General features: G+C 42.1%; 1 protein-coding gene and 1 long non-coding RNA gene across 2 annotated transcripts in view; one reads left to right on the top strand and one right to left on the bottom strand.

The window, feature by feature from the left end:
* Positions 1–59: 59 nt before the first annotated feature.
* LOC136423462 (uncharacterized) lies at positions 60–1735 on the bottom strand. The gene is made up of 2 exons (XR_010753739.1): positions 1317–1735; positions 60–733 (listed from the first exon to the last, which is right to left on the bottom strand). It is a non-coding gene; the product is annotated as an uncharacterized lncRNA (long non-coding RNA).
* A 12766-nt stretch (positions 1736–14501) lies between these two features.
* Positions 14502–15051, top strand: part of LOC136422387 (alpha-N-acetylneuraminide alpha-2,8-sialyltransferase-like) — a 42552-nt gene continuing 42002 nt past the window's right edge. Inside the window, exon 1 of the mRNA XM_066410128.1 lies at positions 14502–14697. The gene's annotated coding sequence lies outside the window, so the exon portion shown is untranslated. The remainder of the gene's footprint in view (positions 14698–15051) is intronic.

The raw sequence follows: 15051 nt of genomic DNA on the forward strand, positions 1-15051 counted from the left end.
GTGGTAGATAACCTCCTTGAACAGAGAGAAAGTGGTGTAGGTTTTGACCCCCTAGCGGCTGGAACTGCAGGAGCAGGTTTTGGTTCAGACTTTGAAAGGGAATAACTCAAGAAGGGCTTGATGGATGGTTATGATTTTTTGGTAAGTAGATAGCTTGAGTGATAATGTACATGATTAGATACTTTTTATGCAAATCAGTATCTAATTTGCAAAATTAATTAGGAAAGTTTATACATCCGCCAAATTCCACGATAGGACTCTGAACATGTGACATATGTAACTGAGGAAGAGAGAAATATGAATTGATATGAACTATGCAAATGAAGACCTAATTTACATAATTACTGAGAAAATACTATAACTCAAGATGGCCTTGACGGATGGTCATGATTTTTGGTATGTAGATAGCTTGTGTGATGCTTAGAATGATTGGACGATAATTATGCAAATTAGATTCTAATTTGCATAATTAATGATACAATTTTAAAAACCCGCTGTGTTCCATGATATGACTATTGAAATGTGTGACATTTGTTACTGATGACTTTTGATGGATTGAAAATATGCAAATGTAGGCCTAATTTTCATAATTAATGAGAAACTACTATAATTTCATACAGGTAAATGATGGCAATTTCATACTTGTGTCATTTGGAAGTTATGTGAATGTGAACATCGTTGAATCAAATTATGCTAATAAGGATATCATTTGCATAATTCATGATAAATGTTACTTTGTTAGCATAATCTTCTTTGTTAAGCTCATACTTTTGTTTTTTGGGTGAAGAAGATCAACTGGTATGATTTATAATTGATGAGAAACACTCCTGATACGTCAGTTATAAAGGTTAAAATCATTTGGCGAAGGTATGAGGTCGTGGAACTCTAGTTGTACAACTCATTTGCATGGATTTTTCACCATTCTTACATTGTGCATATGCCTATTTACGGAATCTAGAACGTTTTGGCGATAGAGCTGACAGTAGTTTGCGGCATATTGTACTATTTGTTGACCATTGCGGAAGGGTAAAAAAAATCTTGTTTTTTATTTGAAAAGCTTGCGAAAATCAATGCGCGCGCTGATGTCATCCATAAAATTTACCTGCTGTGCCCTTAATTGTGTAAATAAGTCCCTGATTTGCATAAAATGCATCACATTATGTTCATCATCCCCAAAGGTTCCTATCTGCCCAAAACAATGAAAATCCACCAACTCTTGCTTGAGTTATCCTCCAAAGTTTTAGACAAAAATGCCCACTGTAGTTTCATACAAGCCGCTCGAGGAGCCAATCTTACACAACTTCCTTCCTTCCTGCCCCACAAGCTATCTACCACTCAAAAATAACGACCACAGCACATCTAGAACTTGAACTCAAAAACTTTGAAGTCCCGCTGCAGTACCGTAGGAAACCACTAGGAAGCACATTATCGAACTTGACCTGGTCCCTCATTTGTAACCATTCCATCCAGATTTTTGTTTTGCTGCTGAGGGGCTTTAATGTCTGACCTTTAACCCACAATCCTCTGTGATCCTGGAACTGTGAGGTGGTTTATTCAGCTGTGTCGTGTAAGAAAAGTTTGCTGTGGACCTTGGTTGATGGTTAGGAAGTCATAGACTTACTGAAACTCCTACCACAACAAAGTAAGATGATATAATGAGTATGACCATGCTACACGGCAGATGGACTATTCATTAAGTCAAACTGTTGTTTATCTATACTGAACATCCAGCTGCTCTCTGTATGAACTATGTATGGATATGTATTGAAGACAGACTCTGTGTGTTTGACATCATGAGTCAACATAGGTGAAACAATAAAGTATCAGTTCTGGGAGTATTGAATCCAACATTGTGGATTGAGGTACAGTAGAATGAGTATTAACATCTGAATCCCCAGTGTCTTTTTGTGTTTGAGTCGATCTGTGTCACATTATGTGTTCAGACCTAGCCTGGACACCAGACCCTTCGCGCTAGACGATATTAACCCCTTTTGGCCCGGCAGAGCACAACATAAGCAATATAGAGTTGGCACCTAGTCTCTCTTGGCACCTGATCTCTAGTGCAAGAGATAATTAGGGGCTGTGTGCTAACTAGGTACGTGAAAAAGCATAACGCTTCCCCTCAGTTGAGGATGACTGCTTTACCTTACCTTTTATGAGAAAGAACCTAAATCTGTCTGTGGCCTATCCATGAATTCAAAGACGTGTCTCCATAACTATTCACAAGTTATGGCAGAAATAGATAATGATGATAGAAGATTGCGTGCACTTTTAGGTTACACATAAATATTAACGACAACCAACAAAGGGCTTCAAGTTAATTAGATTTCCTACACTCCCGGTGCTTTTCCAAATTACAAGTGGCATTAGCCGGGAGTGGAAGGTGACAAACGTGCTAAACGTAGTACATGTACTTACAATGAAGTATTTTATTTGAAAGTTAATTCAAAATCAACCGTTTTAACGGTTTCAACACCCCATTTGTGAAAGAAATTGGACCGACCTAACTGGTCAACACCTCTAACATGTAGGAAATTGCGCCAACTTTGGGTATTTTGTGGCAATTTTCCCTTGCGGTAATACTGACGTGCAACGTACTAGTGAAATACGTGATCTCTACAAAATGGCCGCGCCCGGTTCGAATACCACATTCGCTGTTTGGACTTCGATCAGATATATCGTACAATATTTATTGGAAATCGCAGTGTTGTCAGTTATAAACCATTATACAAGAAAAAAAAATCATCAAAAATAGATGTACAGTGCAGTGAGTGCACTAGTGATTGTAATAATTGCGAATTAGTTTTTTTTAATCGCAATTTTAGGCGATAAATTCGTGCCGATTTACGCCACTTTGCGAATGCCCTTCGCAATAAATTAGGAACCAATCTAGCTCAATGAGTATTTGAGCTAATCTTCCAATTGTCGTGACTGAAAAAAATACGTTTTGAACAGTATTAACAGGTTTATTGTTCCCGGGAAATTCCTAGCGTTCTTTCTTGCAGGCTTTCTTGAATGGAAACGGGCAGCATATATGATTTATCCAGCAAAAAGCTTGGTACCGGTATATTGAAAAACGCGAACCAGCGCTCACCGCCCCCCGAAAAATAAGCGCCGGTGCCGCCCAGTAATTCTGCAAAGGAGCCCCCCCCCCCCCCCCCCCCACACACACACAGCTCTTTGCGAACAGCGGACTACCTGTCCAAAGGAAAGTGACCCTTTCCAGTAGCGTGCATGGATCCGAAGTCACGACGTCTTGGTCCGGAGGCAGGACCTGCTGACTACTGGACTACGTCATCTGTTATTAAAGGAAGAGCGTGTCGAGTCGGCATGTCGTCACGTAGGTGATACCAGTCTTCCGAATCCGGGCATGGACGAAACACAAACATGTCACGCCGTAGTGACTAACTGTGTCACCTGGGCGACGCTCAATACACGTTAATGTAAGAATAGCTTGAAAGCAGGGTGTGGTCATGACGTCACCTCTTACTGCTGAGAGTGTGTGGGGGGGTCTGCGTGTGTGACTTGTTTGCTTAACAAAGTAGGAACAACTGTACACCGGAAACACAAGTGCGTTTCTTTTGATAACAGTAAAATCGCCCAAGGCCTAAGTTTGTTAGACTAAGTATAGTCGCTTTAAACAACTCGGTGGAATGAAACTTAAATTCACCGACGTGATACACTTTCCTCCATATAGTTACATACCAGTCGTTGGAAAAGTACCTTGCAGTTTGATGAGAGTCACTAATAAATAAAGGACTCAATTTCAAGATCATGTAAATGCTTTTAACAGGCTATCATCATTACTATTATTTATAAAGCAGCTAAATTGAGTTCATTGATGAAGGTTAGACCCTCAGGTAATAATATACGCCAAAATAGTTACTCAAGCAACTGGATAAAATTTTGAAACAGTCAGTGACTCAGTCACTGACGAAAGATAGCGGATGCTGTCTGAAACGTTTGACTGTTTCACAATTTCATCCAGTTTCTCACCATGAGTAACTATTCTTGGCCTACGTTAAGTGCAAAAGTTCACCGCGAGTTTGCCAAGTTGAGGTTTCCAAATACTCACACATATTGTGACTTGTTCAGCTGTTCTGTTCACGACCAAGAAACAAACACGGCACGAAAAGGGATATTTAAGCAAAGTTTCCGAAATACGTATTAAGACCTTAAACACGGCAGAATATTTCGGGAAGCTTTAAGATTTCATAAAGGTAACTTAAAGAAAAATCTAACCTTTCCGGACGATTTAGGCATTTGTATATGTGACTTAAAATACCGGGTATATTTACGTATGTTTTACATGTGTATTTAAATATGCCGTACAGATAAGATTGTATGTTCCAGAACGTTTCCGGAACTGCTTTGCTTTTCTACTCATAACAGTAGTAAAGTTTTATGCTATAACCGAAAACATCGTGTTTCTCTTTTAAGTTCTATACATTCATCACAGTTCCCGCGGCTCAGACAAACACAGCAATCTTTTATTTTGGATAGCTTCCCAAAAATCATACGACAACTTTCCTACTTCTTTAAAATGAATAACATTAACTTAGTAAGACCTCAAAGATGACTTAAATGTCCCGTTTACCTATAGGAAAAGTTGTGTTTCAATGTTTTATTTCTCTTTGTAAAGTTTTTCCTGTATAACTGTACATGGCGAAAATTATTTCTCTGAATTCGGTGAAATCGGTGAATTCGGTATCGTTTACCTATAGGAAATGTTGCGTTCTAATGTTATTTCTTCATTGTAAACTTTTTCCTGTATAACTGTCGAAAATCATTTCTCTGAATTAGGTGCCGTCTTGTTCACACTAACATGAGTGCGACTGTCTAAAGGAATCTTAGTCGATATGGTTTCAAAGGCTTCTACCAAAACAAACGCCATCTTTCCCACTCCTATAAACAACATATACAACAAGCGGCCGAGACCTTGCTCCCTAAGCTTATATGACCCGTTTACCTATAGGAAATGTTGCGTTTTAAACAAACGGCATCTTTCCTACTTCTATAAACAACATATACAACAAGCGACCGAGACCTTGTTCCCTAAGCTTATATGACCCGTTTACCTATAGGAAATGTTGCGTTTTAAACAAACGGCATCTTTCCTACTCCTATAAACAACATATACAACAAGCGGCCGAGACCTTGTTCCCAAAGCGTATATGACCCGTTTACCTATAGGAAATGTTGCGTTTTAAACAAACGGCATCTTTCCTACTCCTATAAACAACATATACAACAAGCGGCCGAGACCTTGTTCCCAAAGCGAATATGACCCGTTTACATATGGGAAATGTTGCGTTTTAAACAAACGGCATCTTTCCTACTTCTATAGAAAACATATACAACAAGCGGCCGAGACCTTGCTCCCTAAGCTTATATGACCCGTTTACCTATAGGAAATGTTGCGTTCTAATGTTATTTTTTCATTGTAAAGTTAAGCTAGAGAGCATCACCTCTGTGTCCTGTATATTTTTCTGTTGTTAGATAAAAAAAAATATTAAAAAATGTTGCGTTTTAAAGAAACGGCATCTTTCCTACTTCTATAAACAACATATACAACAAGCGGCCGAGACCTTGTTCCCTAAGCTTATATGACCCGTTTACCCATAGGATCTAGGAAATGTTGCGTTTTAAACAAACGGCATCTTTCCTACTTCTATAAACAACATATACAACAAGCGACCGAGACCTTGCTCCCTAAGCTTATATGACCCGTTTACCTATAGGAAATGTTGCGTTCTAATGTTATTTCTTTATTGTAAAGTTTTTCCTGTATAACTATCGGAAATTATTTCTCTGAATTAGGTGCCGTCTTGCTCACACTTACAAGAGCGCGACTGTAATCAAATCATGTTGATGTGTTTTAAAAGGGTTCTCGACTGAAACAAACGCCATCTTTCCTACTCCTATGAACAACATATACAACAAGCGGCCGAGACCTTGTTCCCTAAGCTTATATGACCCGTTTACCTATAGGAAATGTTGCGTTTTAAACAAACGACATCTTTCCTACTTCTATAAACAACATATACAACAAGCGGCCGAGACCTTGTTCCCTAAGCTTATATGACCCGTTTACCTATAGGAAATGTTGCGTTTTAAACAAACGACATCTTCCCTACTTCTATAAACAACATATACAACAAGCGGCCGAGACCTTGTTCCCTAAGCTTATATGACCCGTTTACCTATAGGAAATGTTGCGTTTTAAACAAACGACATCTTCCCTACTTCTATAAACAACATATACAACAAGCGGCCGAGACCTTGTTCCCTAAGCTTATATGACCCGTTTACCTATAGGAAATGTTGCGTTTTAAACAAACGACATCTTCCCTACTTCTATAAACAACATATACAACAAGCGGCCGAGACCTTGTTCCCTAAGCTTATATGACCCGTTTACCTGTAGGAAATGTTGCGTTTTAAAGAAACGGCATCTTTCCTACTTTTATAAACAACATATACAACAAGCGGCCGAGACCTTGCTCCCTAAGCTTATATGACCCGTTCACCTATAGGAAATGTTGCGTTCTAATGTTATTTCTTCATAATTACTTCATTGTAAAGTTTTTCCTGTATAACTGTCGAAAATCATTTCTCTTTATCTGGTGCCGTCTTGTTCACACTTACATGGGTTCGACTGGGTTAAGAAATCTTAGTCGATGTGTTTTAAAAGGCTTCTAAAAAAAACGCTATCTTAATCTTAAATACTTCTATAAGCAACAAATTTATTCGCTGTATCAAGTTCCGTGTTCTTTAAAAAGCCTTCGCGTGCACATATGCAACATATGAATTCGGGCGGGTGGGCAACAGTCCTTACACCGTGAAATACCGGAGAGATCCCAATTATATGTTTTCTAGGCTTTGAGTGGTTTCCTCTTTAACTGTCGCTCCAAATGGTTGTGAGAAATGGGTTCATTTGCAAGCACAGGCTTTTTTAAAATTTATTTACTGTTAATCTAGTATCTAGCTGCGAATAAGCCGTTACCCCAGATAAGATAATGATCAGCGCCCCCACCGCCAGTATCTCCAGCTGTGTACCATGTGACAGGGTATTACCCAATGACAGACAAGTGGGATTTTCACATTTTACCGGATGTGCGAAAGGAATCAAGTTGTTATTCCGGCTGGAGTCTGTTCGAGGAGAAGTACTGCATTTACTTTTGTTCGAGACGCTGCTTTTGCCACGGTTCTTGGGACATCGATCCGGCGACGGAAAGAACGCAAGAATAGGACATGGATATAATTCTGTACAAGCTGATGGGATGGAGAGCCGATTTGAACAAGAACACGGCACAGAACGGGGAATTCACGACCGCATTGTATTATTCTGACAGGGAGAACCTCTTTTGTTCTGCCCTGTAAGTTGACCAAGCTTCGCGTCCTATACAGCACGAGTCATAACGTCCTTGCTTTAACGGTTGGAGTCACAACGGTTGGAGTCACTTGCGGTGGCCAGATGGAACAGTGTGCTCTTTTAACCTTATCCTCGGCGTGTTACCCGACACTGGAATCGGAACTGTGGACTCGGATACCGGCAGAGAATCGCGAGGGCAGATTGCACATCCACTGTGATTGTCGACATCAACATCAAATGCAAGTTCAGAATAAAAGACGATGAGGCCACAATGATACATAGTAGGTATAATTTGACCTCTATAAAAAATGCGGAAAGTCTACAACACCATCAACCTGCTGAAATACAACTAAAAACTCGGAATATGCACCTTATAGTCATCTTAATGTACACTTATACGAGTCGTAAACAGGCTTCAAGAAGAAATAAACGTAAATTATAAACACGTTTTAAGAGTGTTTTACAAAGAATATATGACAACTTTAAGCAGCTGAAAGGCTATTGTAAAGCCGGAAAATACGGATATATCCGCACCTTTTGATAATATTTACACACACGTATATAAGTCGTAATGATGCTTAAAGAAGAAAAAAACGTCATATTTACATGAAATATAAACGTTTTTTAATCATTATTTACGATATCTTTAGACTGCTTAAAGGCTACGTGAAAAACGGAAATTACGGATGTATCCGCACCTTTTGTTAATCTTTACACACACGTATATTAGTCGTAATGATGCTTAAAGAAGAAAAAAACGTCATATTTACATGAAATATAAACGTTTTTTAATCATTATTTACGATATCTTTAGACTGCTTAAAGGCTACGTGAAAAACGGAAATTACGGATGTATCCGCGCCCACGGAAAGACCACGTAACGACGATCTTTACGTACTCGTATAAGAGGCGTATAGATGCGTAAATAAGGAAAATACGTCGACGTTAAGTACTGTTTAAGCATCCGTAAATATCGTTTTTCGTGCCGTGAAACATGTACAAACATCCTGTAGTATGGAGCAGTCCGCTAGAGGGCCAGAAACGTAATGTCATTCTGAAGATGTGACCAACGCCTACCTGCGGAAGGACACCATCCAAACCCACGTACTGGTGCGTAAAATGGTATTTTCGGTTAAAATTATTGAGACCAAATGACATCCAAACAGCTGCGGTTCGGAAAAATGTTCCTAGGTTTCTTCAAGATATACATGATTCTTTCTTGGGAAACAAACAAGAATTATGATGCAACATCCTTTTGAATGGGACATATCGTGAAAAAGTCCATGTCTATGTTTCGTTAGTCTTCTGAAACAAAGTCGGCCCTATATACAAAGAACAAATCATAGTATCTTAACTTTTTTCCCTTAGACACAGGTTTTCTAGATGTCTGGACTGCCGACATCTGGGCAGCAACAACTTTTTTCTGCGTCTAAACAGAAATTGCTAAATGACCCCTTTACATTGGGTTTGCGGAAAAAGCTGGCCCTGTCTACCTGGCCTGTCTACCCTGGCTATCTACCCTTTATGGACCCCAAGGGCATGCATGGGGTTTTTTGCATCTGATTGAATTTTCTTGAGGAAAACCTGGGTCAGTGGCAATCCCAGCTGTGGGTGGGCTGGATCATACTGTTGGAGGATAGGGACAGTTATGAGCAACTCCGACAACACTGGAAGAAAATCTATTACATGTGTGTATTGATAAACATCTAAGTATACAATAAAATGTACTAGGATTGTTACACTAGCTAGAAGAGGTGTGATGGGGTACACGATAAACAAAGAAAACTGATAGGATGGTTTGCCAGAGCAGCAGCGCTAGCTGCTAAAGATTTCGTCAGTATCTGAGCTACAGTAACACCCAGGAGTGTCAGACATCTGTTGTGAATTTAGCTGTTGTGACAAACAAAGGTCCTATTGTTGTCTGGCTCATCCTACCAGTTTTCTTTACTTCCTTGTATTACTTTCTACTTCAATTTTGTTTAACATTTCAGGAACGTTTTATTGTATACATGTACTTGGAACTTTTTTTTCTTGGTGGAATTGCTTTACCAGCTTCACCCACACCCCCGCCCCTGAACCCAATAGGCATTGTCTTCCATCCAGCTCACACACATCTGGAATTGCATTGACCCAGTTTATCCTCAAGGAAATTCCATTACCAAACCCCCATGCATACCCTTGGGGCCCAAAAAGGTAGACAGCCAGGGTAGACAGGCCTGGTAGACAGGGCCAGCTTTTTCCGCAATCCCCTTTACATTGAGCTTTTCGCGACAGCGGTACTAGCGACAGTGGGACCCCGGTGTAAAGGGAATTCCCGCTGTTGTAGTCCCGCTGTCTTCAAATTCTGAAGTGGTCGCCCGACAACTCAGCGGGAGTCCCCGACAAGGCCCACTTGAACACCCAACTTACACGCGACAGCGGCTATATTTCCCGCTGTCGGGACGCCGCTGTCGTGACGTCTTCAGACACACCGCCCGGAAATCTGGCAGGACACTCGCGGTGCTTAGATTGCGGTAGTGACCTAACCTGACCCATTGTGACCTTTGACATAACGCGCGGAATCAAAACGTTTCAGATGTTTTTTCTTTATGTATCTCATTCGTGTCTTATCCAACATGAGACAACGAGCAAGGCTAGCACACAGGAGACGACTGAGATACCGGGAGGTGTTGGGACGTCGCCCAACTAGAATCCACCCTGCTTTATATATACCTGCCCGCTGCCATTGCTTTGGCACGGGGTGGCCACCGGGCGATATGGCGTGATGTAAGGGTACCGGCGACCTTTGGCAGAAGTTTGGCCATCACTGCTACTGCAGTTGATGGTTGGTTGGTTGGTTGGTTGGTTGGTTGGTTGGTTGGTTGGTTGGTTGGTTGGTTGGTTGGTTGGTTGGTTGGTTGGTTGGTTGGTTGGTTGGACGGTTGGTTGGACGGTTGGTTGGACGGTTGGTTGGACGGTTGGTTGGACGGTTGGTTGGACGGTTGGTTGGTTGGTTGGATTTACATTCAAGCTGCAGCAACTTACTATACATGTGGGATGCATGGTTAGGTTTAGGCTTGGTTCTTTTAACAAAACATTGCAGTGTCACACGCTTTTCGTCTGGAAGTTATTTGGAAGCTACATCCAGCCCTACTGTGGACTGTACACAGTTCACTTCATACATGTTTCTGTCAGTGCAGAGCTCCTGGTGACTCGCCCGCGAAGTTGGGGCGAACCCAAAATGAAACCATAGCTCCTCGGGCGGTAAGACCTCCGCTGTCGGGCGATTTCCACATACAAAGAAATACTTTCTTCTCGTCTTGTTTTCTTGAAAACCCTTTCCGCTTTTGTTCAAACCAACGGCGATGAATTTCAGACCGTACGTCACACGGTTGGCTCGGTAAGCCTGGCTCAGTGGTGACATGCAATGATGTTTGTCTTCTGTGCCATGCCGGGTTGAGCTGATCAAAGCACGAGCTTTACTGTATATGTAAACCTCGACTACACGTGACCACAGTGACCATGGCGCCGTTATAAGGATCATCTGACAGTCAACACGCCGCCTTTGGGCCCGAATTTCAATCATCAACTGCTGTTTTCTCCATTTGATATCACTGGACTGCACCAAATTGCGTTAGTAAATTGCACCAAATTTTTGACAACTTAGTTTTCCCTCGTGGTGACCGTACTTAAACTGACGTGCGATGCACGTGACCTCTACAAACAAAATGGCCGCGCCGGAATTTCTCAATTCAGCCTATGGCTGCGAGGTACTGCATATTTTCCGATCACAATGATCAAATAAAACCATTCATTCATTCATTCATTCATTCAATCTCACACAGTTTCGGCTCCGAGTCAGACACAAGATAACCTTATTGGAAACCGCAGTGTTGCCCCTGAATTAGAATTTTATACGGCGATTAAGATTCATCAACAGGAGATTTGCAGTGATCGCGCCATTTTGCGCCCATTTGCGCCATTTTGTTATTTGCAATTTTTTTGGTGTGTACATTTTGCAATTTCATGCGACACATTGGCACCGATCAACGTCGGTTTGCACTACTTTGCCAACTTTGTCGCAGTCCGGATCCATCGACATGCCCGCATAAAGCCCGCTCGCTCCTGAGGACCACATGGCCCGACACCACTGTCCTTTTACTCGAAGAGAACCATTCAGAACTTCAAAGCTTGGAAAATTTAAGTCGGTCCATTAAGTTGCCCGAAATTTATCTTAGTTAAGTCAAAATCATGGCATATCTTTTGATGTATAGAGAGTGAGTGCGTTTTATAGCCCTTGGGCCACATGACGCCACCCTAGGATTGGGCTTGTGGTGTCCGAGTTTGGTATAACCCACCTGTGACCGCTCGACTGAATAAAAAGAGAGCTCCAGTTACGACATTCATGAAAAAGGAAATGTTTAAGAAATTACTACAATCTTGAGAGGGGTATAAAGTGTGGAAAATACAGTCATTAAATCGAAGGGGTAGAAATGTTAGCAAAAGAAATCATTAAATCAATCAAATACCCATCTACAGCTACAGTATGCTCTAAGCAACTTCCTTTTTTTTCTTGAATCTTCTCTCGAGCTACAGCAAACCCTCCAAAATTATACTCTGAAACAGCAAGGAAAGCTGGACGAAAAAACGGAGACGTGGATGCCTTACAAGCTAGTTTATCCAAACAGATTCAAGTAGCAGAAACATCTAGAGATGGAAACGCAGGGATGAAAAGTTCTGTCATCTCGAAGACACGTCTGGTATGCCGTTAGCGAGGCTGGGGGACGGGCCGGATAGCATTCGGATGACATCGTACTCAGACACATGTACCGGATTACCGCGGAATGAACTTGGGTCTTCCCCTTAACAGGATCAAACTTTGATCCCCCGACAGAGGTTCACTCAAAGGTATCTCAGCTTCCAACCAACAGCTGGACCTGTCAACCCCGCGTGTCACCTGTGATTAAGGGTGGTGCGGCTGACAGATCGGATTTGCGTTATAGAAAAAAGGATTTCTGTATTCATCTCATGGGTGGTCTCAGCTCGCGTTATCTTCACTTAAGTTGTGCAAAACGATGCTATTACTTGTCTTACCACTTCTCATTCTGTGGACCAACGTCCAGCTTTCTCTTTCGTCCTCCTTTTCCTTATCGCGTTCCTTTTTCTCAGATATTCTTTCTTGCATTCACTTATTCATTCATTCCCTTCCCTTTTTCTGATGTCATCCATTCATTTTATCATTCATTTTGTCCATCTTTTCCTCTTTCTTTCTGTCCTCCCCTTCCTTTTATTCTTCATTCTTTGTCTTCTTTCTTGATTCGTCTTTTTATTTTTCCTTTTCCTTCCTAGTCCTTTAATTTCTTCATTTTCCTTCCTTTCTTTTTTCTTTACCCATTCTTCTGTTCTTACTTGAAGTTCCCCATTCTTTCTTTCTTTCTTTCTTTCATTATCTTTATGTATAGTCCTAATCGGGCTAATGTTGACCTTGACTGGTGGAGAGATTCATCGAAATGTGGAATCAATGGAGGCAATATTGACCATATTTGGGAGGCGTTCACCAGGCCTGTGGCATTTTGTCGGGACCCAAAAGCAGTCCGTACCAGAGCTGAAACAAACGTCTTAGAAACCGGCCAGAATAAAGCGATACTTTATAGTGGAAATGACTTGTTCTCGGTATAGGAAGTTAGCGGCCCAGCACGTGTTTTTATTGAGCCGATAAAATCGCTGTTCGTTGAGGATTATGTAAAGCTGCGATGTTGTCTCCCAGGTAAGCTTAGCCTGGATACTAGCCTCGAAACCATTCCATCAGGAGCTCCCCGGTATCAGTATACGGCACTGGGAGTGGTGCCCACCCGCCCCGAGAGATTAGCCCGCTCGGGATGGGTTTACGGGATCCGGGAGGTGATAACTCTATATGCCAGCTAAGGAGACAGAAACGGGTCAGTACAGCAGGCTGGGCCCGATAAAACATCCGTAAGAGACTGGTGACCAGGCTACCTGGATACGCCAGGCGATATTACCCCTTTCGGTCGGTCTCTCTTGGCTCTGAGCGCGAGAGATAATTAGGGGCCGTGTGCTAATATTGGCCATTTTGTTCCAGACTTTGTAAGAGAATAATAAGCTCACGTAGGGGTTGACAGGATACCAAGACTCTTGGCGGGCTGCCGAAATACTAACTGTTACGTTGACTGGGCCTACTCAGCGGAAGAGGGAGAATATTTCATGATAGGAGTCAGGACATGGTCGGTCTCAGAGTGCAGTCATGCTTCAGGCCAAGTACCGAATCATGAAATATTTCCCTTAAGGTGGCCAATTTGTGCTATTTTCTAATCTACGGGGAAGACCGCCTTTCGTCCCTCGGCGACATAACTCCCTAAGCCGGCTTTAGAGAACCTTGGCCCGTGTAAGAAATCTCGTACCCCCCCCCCCCCCCCCTCCACCCCTTCCCCGCAAATATATACGCCGCCGTTCCAGGAAGTCTGCGAAGAAGGCTAGCCATGTTATAAGTGATTTTGACATCGGCTTGCATCAATTTTCATCCGTTTTCAAAACATTTTCGGACATACTGTACATCGTGCAAAGCAGCTACAAAATGAGAAAGTACATGCTGTAAATTGTAAAAGAACGGAAAACAGATACTAATGTCGTAGAATGCCAAAGTAAATTCCAAAGTCAAAGAAGAAGATGTGAAAGAACAAGAAGGAAGAATCTATTACTCGGTAGACCATACCAGTGTTTGGTTTTCCTTCCGTGATTGTAGATTTCATACTGAAGTCTTTTTTGCCAACCTTTTCTTTCATTCGCACGCTCGCGTCAGTTTTTGGGTTCCCATGACATGTCATCCATATAATAAAAAAAACTTGACCTTACCAAAAATCATAAAGATCCATCCTCAACTAAAGATACGGTTCACAAACACATTCACAAAGCACACAAATGCACAGGCCCGATAACGTAATTAACATTCTTGACGAAGGGAGTTATAGTGATATATCTTACTAGTGACATTTACTTACTAAAGGGAGGTACTAAACCATGATAACATTTGTCCTTGGACCATGGAAAGGATGACCACCAGCTGAGGCGCCTGACACATCTGTTCAGTGTTTATCGGCTAATCTCGCGAGATGTTGGGCGTGCGCACTCCTCGCGAGAAGAGCAGCGGAAGGAATCCCAGCAGGAGCGCACTCCGGGTCAAGCGCATAGCTAGCGAGCTCGCTCTGTGGAACTAGCGCCTGTCCTGTCATCTGAACATCTCTCTGTACTCTGCTTACGACACAATAATGGAGATATTGTGAAAACTGAAGGACAAGCCGACACAGGACCAGGAGAGGAGAGTGGAGGTAGGAAGCCTCTCATTATTTACTGAAGAAGCACACGCTTACTCAGCCCATTGTCAGACACGATACAAGCGGTTTCCTGGCGGCACATGTAGGGACGTGATATCACTTCTTTCCGCATAGCCTGGTCACATGAACCCTGCTTCTATAATTAGAAAGGAAGGATCGTTGGCGAGTTGACGATTTCGGCCATGTTTCCTGTGCCGCTGTCTCCGTGTGTGTGTACCACAGGGGTCCCTAACGGGCTTCTACGTACCATTCCTAACGGGGGGCCTTCATTACAAAACAACAACATCCGTATATTACTCAAACGGCAAGAATGAGTAGAGTAGAGTAGAGTAGAGTAGAGTAGAGTAG

The sequence above is a fragment of the Branchiostoma lanceolatum genome, chromosome 17 (assembly GCF_035083965.1).
Source record: "Branchiostoma lanceolatum isolate klBraLanc5 chromosome 17, klBraLanc5.hap2, whole genome shotgun sequence".
Classification (NCBI taxonomy): domain Eukaryota; kingdom Metazoa; phylum Chordata; class Leptocardii; order Amphioxiformes; family Branchiostomatidae; genus Branchiostoma; species Branchiostoma lanceolatum.